The following is a 17,315-nucleotide window of genomic DNA, read 5'->3' as shown; positions in this document are numbered from 1 at the left end:
GACTGAAAAAACAGTGATGGTCCACAATGCTTGTCGGTTGGGGGCAGGGGGCCAAAGTTTGAGTCAATTCGGTTGTTTCTGAAACTGCATGGGGATGAAGTGCTCTCGTAATGGGATTTACCATGCGGACAGCCCGTAATGAATATGCCCATTATTGAACTCTGTCCAAGCTGGAGAGGCCTTCTCGAACCCACTTATCTGGGCTTCACCATTTCAAGTGCCGTGAAACTCCAGCACGTGAGGGATGGAAAATACGAACAAACAGCAGGGAAATCCCAAAACGGCCGCTCTGCACACTGACTTAATGCCCAGAAGACTTCGATCTCTCGACAATGACCGTCTCTATAATCGCCAATGCCTCACAAGGCACTAACTCAGCCTGATAATTGATCCTGATGAATGTCTGAGTCAGGACCGATCCATGAAAGCTCTTTTTTTCTTGTTCCCAAATTTGAACCATTTAAAAATATGTCAGTGGAAATTTGTGCGCTACAATGGCATACTGACAAATAGCGATTTAGAGACACACAATGAAAACTGCAAATGGAAAATTGCACCAATCTGGTTTAAAAATAAAGACGTATGTGTTCCTTCCAAAGTTAAAGGAAGCTTGAAAGGATGCAGGCACCAAAAAATCGGCTTGATATTTAATGGAGCTCGCTCAATAGCGATCTTTCTAGGAGTCAAACATCACTGAAAATCCTGTTGAAGCACAGTGAGGATTCAAGAGGCCAGAAGGACCCCTAAGCACAGAGACAATAAACTAGGCTGTTTTATATTTATTATTAAATATTATTCAATATTTATGGAGACCATCATCTTAATGTGCTATACAATAATTTTTTATACCATTTTCATAGCTCGCAAGAGATTTTGCCAAGCATATATTTTAATGCTCGGCCATCAGTTCAGCTCTACACAGCCCAGAGCGCCCTGCAAAAGTAGTCTATTGTTTCAGCCTCTGCCTTTGGGCCACAGGTCCCAGGTGTGAATCCAGCACAGGCATACATTTCACCTCATGCTCCAAAATACAGGATATATTTAATGGTCCACTTTCACAGTCGGGGTCTGAATATCACTTTTCCTTTTCAGGAGTTCAGGACTACGGCCTCATTGTCCACAGTGGCGAATAAGCTGTGGGAAAGAGCGGAAAACACAGCAGACGATATTTTGCTGTGCGGAGCTGCCCACGAAAGGCACGCTCACAGAGCCGAGGTCTGTTATGAGTGCGGCTTCCATCTTACATCACGTTCCTTTCCAGATTGAAGAGCACCGACGCAAAACTTTCCCAGGGTCCCTGCCCGACTTCCATGGAGGTATGCGCTACTGCTTTTGTTAGCGTGGTGGATGGATTTCCTCCGGGGGCTGGAGGAATTCAGCCGTAGAAGCTAGCGGTCATAATAAAAGTCTTTATTTGTTTCTGAAGGCTCAGTGAGGGACTCCCACATGACCCGCGAGCTGGACGCATGAGTCATCGACCGGGAACCTTGACCGCGCCATTCAAGCCGCGACAACGCCAGCCAACCCTCACTCTCCACCAGCAAGCCATGGTTCCTCACGCATCAGCGTGGATCCACGACACTTCATAGGAAGTGAGACCAATTATTTACCCGCCCAACTGTTCCGAACACATAAATCAAAGTCACAACGATGCGCGCTAACAAAAGATCAGAAGGCTGAATTATTAGAAGGACCGGCCTCATTGTCTCATTGAAAAAGGTACCGTGGTTTCAACAGAGGTGGAAAAACAAGGATTGAGCCATCACGCTAATGCAATTCAATGAGACAGATCTACTTGCATATGCAGATGCAAATTAGGGAGAACATGAGAGAGACGAGGTGAATTAATGGCCCTGATGTGAAATTGATGTGACGGCGCTTTCATGCTTTATAACCCTTTCCCACAAAAGGGAAGAGCAGCATTATCAATCAGCTACTTCCAGGCAGGACAAAAACATATTAGAAGGATGCAAATTAAAAGCTGGGTGATCCGCAGAGTGCAGTAATTACCCCCTTTCTCCAAACAGGCAGTTTACTCTTCCTGAATTTGTCACGGTGCTGACAACGGGGTGAAGCAATTAACTACGGATGTTATTATGAGACAGGGACACTCCAAAATAGGAGGGCAGACCTTCTTTCTCAAGCCATATGCCAACTGCAAACTTTTCAACCCGGATCAACGTAATTAGCATTCTCTTTGGAGCTGGAAGAGGCACTCGTTATTTCTGTGACACTTGAAACATAAAACTTCATTAAATATGAATGACCAAAGGGGGAGGCGGAGCTGAATTACATAACCCGGCTTATTGTTAAACTTGAACCGCGGGTTCCCCCCCTGGTAAACAACCCAAATGAGCCGGTGAAGTCCGAAAAGACAAAGGAGCAGCATCTGCTGTGAAATACCAGACGAAGTCAACATCGGTTATGCTCAACTGCAACTGAAAATACATTAAAGGACATACACTCACCCACCACTCTATAGGTACACCTGCTGGTTAACGCAAATAGTCTGCTCCTCCAAATCATGAATCATGTGGCTGCAACTGAATATATAGGCTAGAGCATACAGATATGGGTAAGAAGTTTCATTTTTTGTTCAACCAAACATTAGAATGGGCAAGATGTGCGATCTAGGTGACTTTGACCGTGGTATGATTGTTGGCACCAGACTTGGTGGTTCCAGCTTATCAGAAACAGTCGCCCTCCTAAGATTTTCATGCAATACAACCTCAGAGTTTACGGAGAATAGTGCGACATGCAGATGGCAGGGTCAGATTTCAGAGTTCACAGCATGAATCCACGGATCCATCCTGCCTTGTGTCAATGGCTCAGGCTGCTGGTGGTGGTGGTGTAATGGTGTGGGGATGTTTTCTTGGCACACATGAGGCTCCTTAATACCAACTTAGCATCATTTGAATAGCACATCATGCCCAAGTACTGACCATGTGCATCCATTTATGACTAGACTACCCTTTTTCAAATGGATAGTTCCAGCAAGATAATGCGCTATATCAAAGAGCATACACCATCTCACAATTGTTCTACTAACATTACAGTGATTTCAGTTTACTCTAAAGCTCTGCACAGTCCCCAAATCTCAATCCAATATAGAGCACCTTTGGGATGAATTGGAACTGGGAGCTCGCCGTACAAAATATGCGGCCCGAAAAATCAGCAGGAACTGTGTGATGCTATCAAAATCACTGAGCAATGTTTCCAGCACCTTGTTGAATCCATGCTGTGAAGAATTCAGGCTGTTGTGGAGGCAAAACGGGGTCCTACCCAGTATTATTAGATAGGTGTACCTAATAAAGTGGTTGGTGAGTGTACATTGAACAATACATACTACATGCGCGTGCGCACACACAGACACTGCATCTGTATTCTGGTCCACAGAATGCACCAACAATGAGCCATGTGTTTGGAATAAAATCCACTGGCTGAACTTAATGTATGACATCTCTTTAACAAACAGGGAACAAGGCCCCTTTGACAGGGCCGATGTTATGACCTGTGTGGATGAGTGACACGCCATCCAAGTCCCTGTTTTCTTGGACACAACCACTTTACAAACCTGAATGCAAATCAATTGAGGTGCTGACCGCAAGCTTAGAGATACTGATTGCCTGGGGATGTGGGGAGCTGTTTGCAGGAAAATGAGAGGTCATTTCTACTCATGGTCCTGCTTTTAGACAACAATCAGGCTGAACAGGCCTACCTAAATCACCCAAATCCTCATAGTTAGATGAGCCTCTGTGTCACAGTTACCATCTCACTAGGGGCACTGCCAGACTGCTTGCCCAGACTTCTTTCCAGAGATATTACCTGACTGTCCAAAAAACCAAAAATAGTTATACGCACATCACATTTTAAGTACCAAGTCAAAAATCCAATGTGAATAGAGAAACTTGGAACTGCAACACTGCTTCAGCTATACCTCTTTATTAGAAAATGTTTAAGACATAAAAACACAAATTTTCGCCACCACACACGCATGCACACACGTGCGCACACAAAATCACTAAAATCAATGGAAATACTTCAGAAACCATTTTCATTGCAGACAAAACAAAGCAAAACCAGCACTGCCTTAAAAGTTATGTTTACTGCCTTTAAGTCACTTTGTTGCCATAAGAATTTTCCATGTTCTGTATACGAAATCAAACTAAAAAGATAATAACAATATTAGTTTCTCCAAGGACAAGTAAATAGTCTTCCCTTTACTTCCTCATGTTTATGACCCCTGTTATGATTTTGGCTGAGCCAGAAGGAACATGAAATGTACCAGTCAAAAAAGTTACATAAAACAGGCATGAAAAGATTTTTTTTTTATGTTTCTAAGATTTAAAAATAATATTCTCTGGCAGGGTTAAAGTGAATCTGTGTCCAAACACAACACCCTCTGTTCAAAACCTTTGTCACTGGCCCACGGTTCAGTTAAAGTGGGCGTTGTAGCTCATGCCGGTCGGCTGACACTGCCTCACTGTCGGTGGAAGAGCATCCTCCACCGCAGTTTCCATGGCAACAGTGAGCCACTGAGGGTTTAGGACAGGCCCGCGACCGTGTGCGACAATCTGCGTTTCTGAAAGGATGGGGGTGCGGCATTTTTGGGTGGCGGGGCTGGTGTCCCCCTGGGCTTACCACACGGCCTGCCCTGACTGTGCTCCTCCCTGGTTAATTGTTAACCTGCTGGCAAAGACGGGCGGACAGAGTGGAAAAGTTCATGAAAAGGAAATTGGCATTTGTGTTTCGCTAGTAATGGAGGTGACAGTACCCTCATCTCCAGCAACCGCCACACAAGACCCCTACCCCCCCCACCCATGCCCGGCCCGTCTCACAAACCTCCACATCCATCTTTCTGACAGCAGTGTACCCCTGCGTCTGATGGGTTGAAGGTCGGACTGATTAGCTGGCGGATGAATTATGGCCCGAATCGCAGACGCATTTTCATATTCATCAGGAGGTGTACTCTGCGCTCAGTCCTTCCCCCCTTCATCACTGAGAGGTGAGAACACAATCATACTCTGGACTTTGAATGATTGCACAAAATTATTTGTCTGTGCTCTGTAAGGGCACAAGCAAATATCGAAACCCCTTGTGAGAACCGTTTAACTGCATTAAATCCCTTGATGAACATTCACATGCATTTATGATCATCAGCTTCAGGTGACATTCTGAAATTCTTGAAGCATTCAGAATTTGCTAAATGTAAATTCATTGTTCCAAAACTAATCAAGAAGATGGTGATCGTGCCTGAATCCAATTAAAGCAAATGGCTCATTACATTACAGGCTCCTTACTGCAGAGGTAATATGATGAGGGTGTCATGATAGTTTGCTTGTCAAATGAGTCAGTCTCTGTAGCTGATATGGATCACCTCTTTTGAATGACTCTGTCCTCCTGGTCTGCGATCAGAGATATAGCCAAAACATTGCGTGTGTCAAAATAAACTTTGGTACATTGTTAAGAAGCAAAACTGCACTGGTGAGCTAAGCAATAGCAAACAACTTCTAAGACCATGGAAGACCACAGTAGTGGATGACCAAAGAATACAGTCATTCATGAAGAAAACCTATTTTCAACAATCAAACAGATGAAGAACATGCTCCAGGATGTAGGCATAGATGTGTCAAAGACTATCATAAAGAAAGGACTACACCAGCTTATCCTCAAAGGGTTCACTGCAAGATGCAGCCCACTGGTAAGCTTCAAGAACAGAGCAGCCAGGTTAGAGCTTGCTAAAAAAAAGAAAAGAAAAAAAAAGTACATATAAAAAACTGCAAAATTCTTAAACAAACTCTTATGGACCGATGAGTATTAAGCTATACCAAAGTAATGGAAAGAGAAAAATGTGGAGAATGAAAGGAACTACTCATGATCCAAAGCAGCCCCCTCAACTTTGAAACACGGTGAAGACAGTATTATGGCTTGGGCATAAGTCAATCACCAGTCCAGAATCCAAGTGAACATGCATTTCACTATTCACTAACTGAACACAAGACTAAAGGCAAAAATTCACCAAAACAAACCAGTACTTAAGATGGCTGCATTACAGACCTAGTCGAGCATCACCAGGGAAGATACCCAATGTCTGGTCATGTCCATGGGCTGCAGACCTCAGGCAGCCATTAAATGCAAAGGATTTGCATCCAACAACTAAATATAACTAAGATTATGCTAATTTGTCCTATTAATTTTGGTCCCCTAAAATGGAGGAAATCAAGCCACAACAACAAAAACGATGTCACAGTTCACCATGCTGTTGCCCTGCCACTGCATGTGTACGCTCAGGTTGTTCTTGGCCATGCTGGGGTAGTATCAGTCCAGGGTCACTCTCATGGTTGTGTTCACCCCTTCGTCACATCCTTTAGATAAGCAGCCACTGCATAGCGCCCGGGAGCTTTCCATATTATACACCATATTACACAACATATTACGGCCAAATTTGCACTTTTCTCTCTCATAATTTATTTTCTGCCTAACCTTCTTCTGGCTTTCCCTCAGCCTGAGTTTGCAGACCGCTCCAGACAGGTCCCTCGCCCTTACTTTGCAGCCCACGCCTTGATGCAACCTGGAGCCCCAGACGCATCACCCGGCTCCTCTGAACTGCATATTATAGGCTACATCCCATCATTTGAACTTTCTACTTTACCAGCACGTTTAATTCCTCAAGAGTAACCTGCTCAACCCATGTGATTATTTGCTGTTATAGATCCCTTAGGCCTATAATTTTTATGTTATCATCTATTCTGTCTCTAGTTTACACCGTGCCGGCCAGCAAAGAATGGGCTCCCACTCTATAGCTCCTCCCGAGATTTCTTCCCATCAGGGAGTCTTTTTTCACACTCAAAACTTTTTTCTTTAAGTGTTTTCCTTCCCACTGGGGATTTATTTTATTTTTTTGCTTGGGGGGGCCCAGGCCTGGTTTTTGACCGATTTTCCTTCTGTTTCTCTGTAAAGCACCTTTGTGGCAGTTTTCTGTAAAAAGAACAATAAAAAAATCTAACTGATTTTATCTGACCTTTTTCATAACCCTAGCCATAACTCTAGCCTAATTTTGTGAACCTTAAAACCTCATCACTGCCCTAGAAAATATCCTCTTAAATATCCAAATTTTCAATTAAAATAGATGAAAAACACCTCATCATCAATCAATATATCATCAATTCAATAAAATAAGTATGAAGTCATGTGTTTGAAGTCATTGATTTTGTAAAAAGTACATAAGGCCAATATATATACTAATAAGGCTATAATGTTTCACATCTAACTAGTGAAAGAATTTGGATCATCCAAAAAGCAAAGCCTAACCACTGCCCTAACCCTTTCCCTAGCTCCTAAACATAACCCTGATCTGCCTCAACCTTGACACTAACCATTCTCCTAATCCAAAACCTAACTCTGCTTTAAACCTAACTCTAGCCGTAGGAGATAAATAGCTTACTATTCAATTAAAATTGAAATTATAATTGAATACCCTGCACATCACCAATAGCTTGCAGCACACATTTATTCTTTGTAGGCCAAATTGCATATTCAGGTGTAGCTTACGAAGATAAGATCATGCATAGTGTGAGAGACACACAAAAATGTTTTCCTAGAGCATCACACTATAGTGTTAATTGTCAATCTCTCTCTTTTTTGTTTCGGTTAAGAACCACAGTCAAGTATAAAAGATGGTTAACATTAATTAGAACATTTATTTCCCTCAATGCCTCACATTTCATCATCGCTGTCTTCCATCCCGTAGAGTACAGTGCACAAAACTACAGGCTGAAGGCTAAATATTAGGCAATAATTTCTAAGATATAGCCTAGGTATGTCTATTTTTACATGTTTATTTCCAGAAGAGATAAATAAAACCTTTACCAAACAATGTCTGTACCCTAGCAGTCTACTAAAGCCTGATATTTATTGGAAAGGAGAGGGATAGCTGCCCGGTTTACATTTACTTATTCCTGTTCTGTGTGAAGTAAAGGTGGAGAAAATCCTCTGCAACGCCTTTAAACAGGTCTGCTGATGTAAAACAAGCATCCCCACCCCAAAAAGTGTGCTCAAATAATTGCAAGGACAAATACGCTTGACATAATGCAGAGGACATTGTAAAAAGTCCCACCCTTAAGGTAAATAAGTTAAATAAGGAAAATCAACCTGTCTAAGAAAATCAACCAGTCTGCCAAGAAGATGCATTAATGTAAGAAAGGACAAATCGAGCTTCTGTAATATTGTTATTTCATCAGGGAACCATGTTTCTTTGAGTTAATGAATATAATCAGGTGAAAAGCAATGATGCAGTTACGGATGGGTACTTCTAATTAGAAAGCCCTCCAAGTCCATTCAGCACTGGTCCTGAATTGCCCATTTCTCTGGGTGGTGGGAATTAACCTTCCATGGCTGCTACAGGAACATATGCGTGCAGGTTTCATTATACCTGCAGCAAAACAAACACCCAATAAGCTCACTATAACAAAATCTCCGAAGAGAACACATTGTCATGGTAGCCATGACAACAATAACCAGAGAAAAAATAAGGTAACCTCACCACATTGTGAGGAAATACACATGGAATAAGTGAATTTAGGATGGAAGTGGACTGTAGACAAGTCCTTCAAGACAATATTAAACCTGTTTTTCCTGGCTATGGGCCAATGGGAGCCCATAATGTCCTCCTAGCACAGAAGAGTCAAGGCAGATATACTGTACTGTACCTCAGTTCTAACCTTTCAAGGAGTGCAAGTGACCCTTGATTAACTAATACCATGACTAATCGATTCTCTCAAAACTGATTTTAGAGCACAGGCAATTCTGTGAAAATCTTGTGTGTTCAAGCAGTGTTCACATGAGGATCTGTAATTTGAATATACTGTATGGCTAACCTCCTGACTTTGATACAAGAATACTTGACTGTGGTTGGAAAAGTCAGAATTCTCACCAACCATGTCTTCCCATCAAACGCAGCAAAAACTAAAAAATTGACATTCAAAGCACTGCAGAAGCATATTCAAAGCGCTCCAGAAGCTTGTCTCCTCCCATCTCACTGAACTTCACTCCTACCAGCCCACTCACACACTGAGAGCCCTCCTGCCTGTCATCTTGCTACCCCCTTATCTACCCTCAAGAGTTGTGTGACAGAGCATTCTCAAGAGTTGTGCCCAGGCCCTGGAACTTCCTCCCCTCATCTGTAATGCAGAATACATCACCCTCTTTCAGTCCCAACACAAAACGCACCTCTTTACCCTGGAGTTTAATTCCCTTTCACAGAGCAATGCATGCTGTACCCAACTTCAGTATCCCAACCTAATGCAGCTACTGCACCTGTATGTGTCCATTGAGGCCTGTTTTTTTCTGATATGCTCTCTGTGCAGTCAACTGTTAGTTTATCTATATCTTGGGCATTTCCAGCTTAGCTTAAGATCAGAGGCTTAGCCCCTGTACGGGGTTTCGGGGGCAACTTCCACCGGGAGAAATTTTTTGAATGTCATGTGGTAAATCACGAAACGGGGTGGGGGGTGAGATAGTGATAGCTAACCAGGGGGAGGGGGGTGTTTGTGATTGTCACAGCAGATGTTCAGTGGGATTGCAGGGACCGCTGCAGTATCTTTGTTATTTTAGTCCGCCCCCCACCCCAACCAGCATGAGCTTTTATTGCTTTCAGGGGAACTCAGGTCTCTTTCAGGGGAGCTAAGGTCTCTTCCAGGGGAACACTTTTTTGAGGGAGCTCCCTGTGGCTCCCCCGCACTTTAAACAGTAAACAAATTGATATTCAAAACCATTCAGGGCTGAACGGAAAGGGATACATATTATTATTTACAGTAATGGGTTTTTTAGAAGACACTGCAGTGTCTTTGGTTCCTTGGAAAAAGTGGTATATAAAAATAAAAAAGCCTTTATTATTAACAGTGTGATGAACTTGTGGAAAGTAACTTTGAGGCAATTTCCCTTTAGATTCCAGGCTCTGCTCCCCCTTTAATGAGTATGAAATCAATAATTGCATAAATAGAGTGCTTGAGAGAGGACTGACCATGGACATCAACTCAGGAGTTGATTCTCTGTAAATCCCAAATTATTTATATGGAGGCATACATCTAATGCCTGCCCCTATTATTAGAAAAGATAAGCAAAGAATTGGCACCTGAAAAATTTTCAAGGACAAGCACGTTCCCGTGGGAGCAGGTCTTCATGTTTTTACTCTTCCGTGATTGTGATGTGTCCATGAAGACAACAACAGATTTTAAGATGAAAGAACAGCTCAAGAACAACTGTTTAATCACAAGGAGGATTAGCATACAATCAGCAAAACTAAAATGAATATAAATGTAAATTCACCAGAAAACGTAAAAAAATTAAAATAATAAAAAAATGTAACTGCTGCACCAGAAAAATGATTCAGCATGGCTCGCAATGATCCACTCTGATTGCAGCAGATTAAAGCATTTTCCAGCGTGCTGGCGAAGAGCAATTTCTAAGCGCATACAAACGGCAAACGAGAAAAAATGCGGGGGATGGAAAAGGGAACGTTTTACCGAACAACAAATAAAATGGCAAAAACATCTACGTGACTCCTGCCTTGTTGATCAGCATACTTGCTGGGTTTTTACAATCGCTTGCTTTCAAAAGAGATGATATTCTAAAGTTTCAGTTTCTACTGCGGCATCGTATGACGGCGTAAGGGTACAGTGAGAAATTTGCACGGATCATTACTTCAACGCTGAGGAGGGAACAGGCATCTCTCTTGATGGGTACACTTTCACAGCTCATAAAATAAAACGGTATTTCTGAGCTATATTACGTGGCGCTCTTACAATCCAACCAAAACACTTCAGGAACTGCAGAAACAAGAACTCCTCAGCAGCCGGGGGTGGGGGGAGGGGGGGAAAGCAGTTCTATTTTTCTCCCTAATTAAAGGGCTTATTTTGTGGCAGGCAGTTTGAATAGTGAACATTCGGAGAAAAACAATGATTAATCAGTCTCAGAATTACACATTCATTACTCACTCATAGTGCCAAGAGGAGCTCCGTAATTGAATATTAGACTGCGACAGGCACCCTGGGGTGGCAGGAGCCCAGAAAACACACTTCCTTTCCTTTGCCTACACCCCTGCAGCTGATACTGACATCATGGCTGGAAGCTTGCCCCGCATGCAGCCACTCAAGTGGCCAATACCCAACTCGTACCTTCTGGTGACACCTGCGTGTGTGTGTGTGTGTGTGTGTGTGTGGCCGAGTGCCTCGTGGCTAATAATAGCGCCCACACAGCCAGCTGGAAATGTATCTGGCTCAAAGGGTGACCTGCAATGTGACCTTCTGCACTGTCCACTCCACCATGAGTGACTGTAAAACCTACTTCTCTCATCTGCGTAGGTCTCTTTATATAGCCTACTTTCCCAAATCCCTCTCTACAAATTGCCACTCACTGAGCTCTGCACAGCAAAGAATTCAGGCACATTCTCACTTATAACTAGCATCTCTTTCCTGTGAGTTATTCCAATATAATGTTGCTGGATTCATAACATCTCAAAAAACAAATGTCACTATGAAATCGGGAGGCAAAGGCTGCATTATAAGCACACAAAATGTATCCATTAACTAATACAAAAATGATTCGATACACAATTTAAAATGAGTATTTGTGAAATTACTGCAGATATCTCATTCCATGGTCCTCTTTGTGGTGTGGACAGAGCCAGCCCTGTAGGTGTGCACCATAGACTCACATTGATGTTCTGCAAGCCATAGTTATGCTGGGAAAAACACCTGTAGCCTTGCGCAGTCTAAAGGTCAGCGCACACTTGAGCCTGAGCTCCAGAGTCGAAACAAAATGCACGGACGGTGGGGTAGGAGCGTGTCACGGCACGCACTGTCATTATCCCGTTCCAGAGGAAACGGTGCACTGCAGACAGGAAGCTGACATCCTCAACCATCAACCCTGGCCCAAGCTGAAACAACACCAAGGAACGCCGGCTGCTTTTAAGAGGCTCCCCGTCTGAATGGCACACAGAGACATTTTAAAGGCAGACCCCCCCCCCCCCCTTCACGATGCAGACCACATCAGCTGTTGACTGACTTGTGCGAGGGGCTTCCGCGTGGAAAATTCTAGGCATCCAAGCCGGGCCACTAATCTTAGTTCAGATGGATACTCCCTCAGTAAACAAAGGATAATGCAGACAATGCAGAGGATAAATACTTAACCACACAACTCTGCCATTAGTCAAGCTGGAGAGTCAATGCAGTGGCTGAGACGGCTTTCAGAGTTCTCATCATCCCCACAATGAGAATCATTATGTCCTTCCAATTCACTGAGGGCATGGAACTGGGAGTAACTGCTGTTTCACATTCAAACAGTGGATCTATTTCATATGTCAGGACTCATGGCCTTTCCACTTCCCTTATTCTCAATACCATTATTAATAGCAACATTGCTGGACACACTGAGAAGTTTTTCAGTGAAAATTACAGTTACTGGCACATTTACAGGTTACATCTCTAAGGACACATGTTGCCTTAACTCAAATGGCTGTGAAACAGCGTATTTAACAATAGGAACACAAGTGATGACCAGCCCCACCCTTTCCGCCTTTTGCACATCTTTGCTAGATCCCAGATACTGCTGCACAAATGCCATCTCATAGACTGCAAACACATATTTGGCACTTCAAATTTCTGATAACATTTCTAACACTTTCTTTGTATGCACCATTTAGCCTACATGGCAGGCGTCTTAGCAACACAGTTGTTTTCACACTTATTTCCCCTCTGCAAACAATATGCTGTAACTTCGCAACAGAGTTATATGCATCACATGCACTTGTCACAGAATCCAGAATAGCTTAATAATTACCGGTGCAGCCAGAGGCGACAGCTCTCTGCAGGCTAAATGATGGATTACAGTGTCAGCTCTAATCTTACAGCTAGCAATATCAGAGAAGCAATTGATAGGCCTGTCACATTGTTCTTCTGTGAGTACTGTCAGTCTCATTAAATGAAATGCCATGTGTTTCGGAGGCAAAATCAGACAGCTGCATCTCATTACAGAGACAAATAAAGCGCATTTTTGCCTGGAATGTTTGCGTCGCAACAACCGAGTCGTGAAAAACACTTACTGTACACCATGGTGTCTGAGTTCAGAAATTGGAAATGAGAACTGTAGTCAAAATGTTATTTGGTCAATTACACGTTTTTCCCCCACAGTAATGTACTCCTTAAAGTTGGCAAAGAGCTGTGTCCAGTTTCTCGCAAAGAGTGCAGCTTTCAGCTGTATCTATAGTAAAAATGTGAGTCCATCCTCTCTCCTTCTCTCACTGCCATTTCAAAGTTACCCTATTATGGCTATCTTATAACCATTATACCCAATCATACCCATCTCTTGCCTCAATATACAGAGTGGGATCTCATTCTTTTCTACGTACTTTCATGCAAAATTCACCGAGTAAATTCATATCACCATCTTACAAGACCGGCTACAGCACGACCTGGCAAAAAAGTACACACCTCGGCCGAGCCACATGGCAGCTGAGCGGCTGTGGAACCCGTGTCTGCAGGCCTTTTCGAAACTAAGGGGCAGGGACAGCTGTGAGGAAATGATTAACGAGCTTTGTGGCACGAACTTGCATGCCTTACCAATGCCATAGGTTCTTGGTGGAGTCCCCCCTTTGAGCCTCCAAGTGTCTGCTCTTACACTTGCAAGTGTTGTGAAGAGGTCAATATACCGGAGCACTCACACGCCACTGTGACTTCTCAAACTTTCAAGCCGTGACGTGTACAGCCTTGAGGATAAATGTCATTTTACACTGCTGTTCTGATGATCAGCTGCAAGTCACATGCACTTGTAATGCAATGTTGGCTACTGTGAACCATCCTTAAAACAATTACATTTATCAACCCTATTCAGTCTCCTGAAATATTTTCCTTTCTGATGCACACAGAACTTGTACTCATTTTCACTACAGAAAACATACATTGTTAAATCAAATGTATGCTCACAATTGAACTTGTATAGGCTATTACAAATAAAAGTAATTATGCACTTTCAAGTATGACTGCTCTAGTAATGATATTGCTTGACAACTCAACTTAAGTCACAAAGAGGATCTGTTGTACACTCAGTACAAATTCTGTTAAAAATGTGAAACCTCCATCTTCATGCTGCTATTCAGTCACGAGACATGTAACGAACAAACTTGCTTTAACTCCTAAGATTTAAGCCTGCAATCACGTGCTGTTTGTTGTTAGACAACACAGTACCAGCTAACAGTACCAGCTTCGTAGCTGACAACTAACGCAGTACAATCTGAAATTTGCGGTTGTCGCCAAATTAAAGAAAACATACGTAAACATAAGCTTAATTTTAAAACATAAACAATACATTTCCCCCTTATATACAATGCAAAAAATACGAGCATGCAAATAAGGCGATAACTAATGGTTTGAAATACAGCAGCAATATTACACTACAAACACTCGCTTTCGGTTACTGGTTCAGTAGAGCATTCATTTCGCATCCTTTAGTACAGAGAAATACATACCTCACAATGATGTTCCTGGGTTGAGATCCTACCAGCTACCGTAACGTTACAAACCTTGGCTACGTTATTTTACAGCTATTTCTGCCTGACGCACTAAGATTAGCCAGAAGTTTGCTGAAGCACGCTTCCTCGAAGTCGACAATTCAGCAGTAGGCTGAGAAAGTCGGCAGTACTATCAAATGCACGAGGCTGCTGAAAATAGATTTCTGCCAGTGCTTTGTTATTTGTGTAAAGCTATGACCGAAGAGGCGTTTCAAATGCCAACTAGCTACGCTGCGCTGTTCCCACTCGCAGTGTCCCAAAACTAAGCGCTCCCTCGAGGACACGTGACTAACCCATGGGGATTGCTTTCATCTTTTCAGCAGCAGCTGGGATCGATTAAACCGCTGCTTTGCTGAAGCAAGTTCCGCTACGGACATCCTTGCTCGTCTTTTTCGTATTTCCATTGCGTCCCCTCCACACTGAGCCGAAGGAGATAAATGCCTACCTTCTTTTGGATTCAGTACAGAGTCGAGTTGTTGAGGTGTGTTTCACACAGTAACATACATTTGTGTGCCAAAGCATTCCGACATTGAGTATTGGTGAAGTAGCCTAATTTAGCCTAGATAATAATATTAATAAGAGTAAAAAAGAAAAACATATAGTACTTTAAAGATCAGTGTTTGGCTCACAGGAGGTAGTTAGCTAGAATACAATATTATGCTAATCCCATGACATCACAATAAAAGAAAGAACGACATTCGCACATGGATTCGTTTTTTAATTTACATACATCTACTCCATATCTCGCCATCGTTGCCATTGCCAACTCGATATATTTTTGACGCATTGGATATATATATATTGACTTTGGTAAATATAAACAAACCTGTGAACTATTAATAATTGTTGTTGTTTTTTAAAAAAAACTATCCTACATGCAGCAAACTTTTCTCTGTCGAGGAAATTGCTGTTTATTTGAAACCATAACACGTCTTCAGTTGGAACTAGCTTCAAACAGTATCTCCCGCCTTCTTCCTCAGATTTAGTCATCGTCAGGCGCGATATTGTGCGTGATGTAATTCATGTGAATTTTTTTTTTACTCGGCAAATAAATTAATAATTAAAATTGGAGATGACGACTAATATAAATGCAAGCCCATCAGTGTCTCTTGCATTGATGTACACATAGTTGTTCAGATGTGTAATAAGTTCCATTATCCCTCTCACCATTTAAAAACTATCTGTTAATGAAATTAAGCTATAGGAGTGAGCACCTGCCATCCCTGAGTTTAAAACATGCAGATTGCACACATTTGCTAACACAGTTATTTATTTATTGTGCTGACTGGTTTGAGTACCTTTGTGTTATGCCTCAGTAGCCTGCAATCTACTCTGTTTATTTGTAAAAACAAATATGGAGTCGTTGCTCACCAGATAAAAGGCGCAAATGCAGTGCATAGACTGCAGTGGAGTACAAGACAAAAAAATAAATAAATAACTACAATAAAAAGCATAGCCAACCACCAGAGACAGTTTCATTTTCCCTAGACATTATAGTTGAATGTATGTTAAGAATTTTTCAGGGCAGACAACATTTGATCATTTCTGGAAAGGGTAAGAAATAAAAAAAAAAGCTTAATATTGCCATTTCGGTTACTAAAGCACAGACAAGAACAAACCTTTTTCATGGGATTGTGTATTTGCGGTGAAAACAACCCACAAAAATAGCGAGATAATGATTGCACTCCCACAGGAAATGTACTGGGAAAAGAATGAATAGCAAAGTCTCCCAAGGGGCCAATTATTTGATTTTCCTTTTTTCAGTTAGTCTGCATTATTTCAGAAGAAATTCCCTCTGACCTTCTTATGTTTATCCTCCAAATGTAAGTCAATCTGGACTGTCCTGAGAAAAGTATTTGAAAAGTAGGGTAAGAAGAACTCATTGAAAATGTAAAGTGAGAATGTACCTCATTGCAGTACAATTACAAGAAAACACAGCATGAATCCATTTGTCACTTGCACAAAAGCTGTTTTCGTTCTGATCTTAGTACAACTAGTCACTGGTCTCTGACAAGAACAGGTTTGGTATACCTGTAGCAAAAAAAAAACATGCTGATTTTTTTAATTCTTTATTTCTTGTGGTGGGATCAGATCTTCAGTTCTGCAGGACCCTGAAGATGAAAGCTAATAAGGTTGATCGGTCAAAGTATGCACTGAATCAGCATAGTTTTCATTATTAAAATAATGGCTTCCATTGTTGTTGCAGCTTTTAAGTGCTATGGGATTGAACTTAGAAGAAGCGAGCTAGCTTCTAACATAAAAATACAATTAAATTTTGCTTCCAGGAACATGATCAAATAAATGCACAATAAAATTAGGTGGAATAAATACAGGTTTGAATGGATTCATCACCACTCCCTGCAGGCTGTATTTCATTTGGAGGAAAGCACAAAGCACGGCGAAAATGAGAAAGTCAATTATAGCCCGACATGAGAGCTAGGATTTAGTTTCAGCAAAAGACTCGCTACATGATCCGTGTAACAAATTAAAGATAATGCCTTGGGTAACTGTACCGCTTAGATCTTTGAGTGACTTGACTGTTATTACCTTTCCTCTATTTACCCGATGTGTTGCGAGGTGCCTCAACTCTGGCGTCAGCAGTTCTGTTCGGTAAATCTATTGGTATAATGCAAATCAGTTCCCGCAAAATCACATTACACTTGATGAAATTCACGATGTAAATTGTTCAGATGTGGATGAAAAGGCCCTCGTGAGCTCAGCCATTGGATGTGGTGTTGCCGTGCGGTTGGAA

General features: G+C 42.0%; 1 protein-coding gene across 2 annotated transcripts in view; it reads right to left on the bottom strand.

Annotated features, from left to right (window-relative positions):
- mid2 (midline 2) overlaps positions 1–14,990 on the bottom strand; it is a 157,417-nt gene extending 142,427 nt beyond the window's left edge. For both annotated transcript variants that reach the window (XM_035410117.1, XM_035410119.1), the window contains exon 1: positions 14,522–14,990. The gene's annotated coding sequence lies outside the window, so the exon portion shown is untranslated. The remainder of the gene's footprint in view (positions 1–14,521) is intronic.
- Between the last annotated feature and the right edge of the window lie 2,325 nt (positions 14,991–17,315).

This window comes from Anguilla anguilla, chromosome 3 (genome assembly GCF_013347855.1).
Source record: "Anguilla anguilla isolate fAngAng1 chromosome 3, fAngAng1.pri, whole genome shotgun sequence".
In the NCBI taxonomy this organism is placed as follows: domain Eukaryota; kingdom Metazoa; phylum Chordata; class Actinopteri; order Anguilliformes; family Anguillidae; genus Anguilla; species Anguilla anguilla.
Note: the sequence above shows the minus strand (reverse complement) of the source record. Positions and strands in the feature narration are given on the sequence as shown.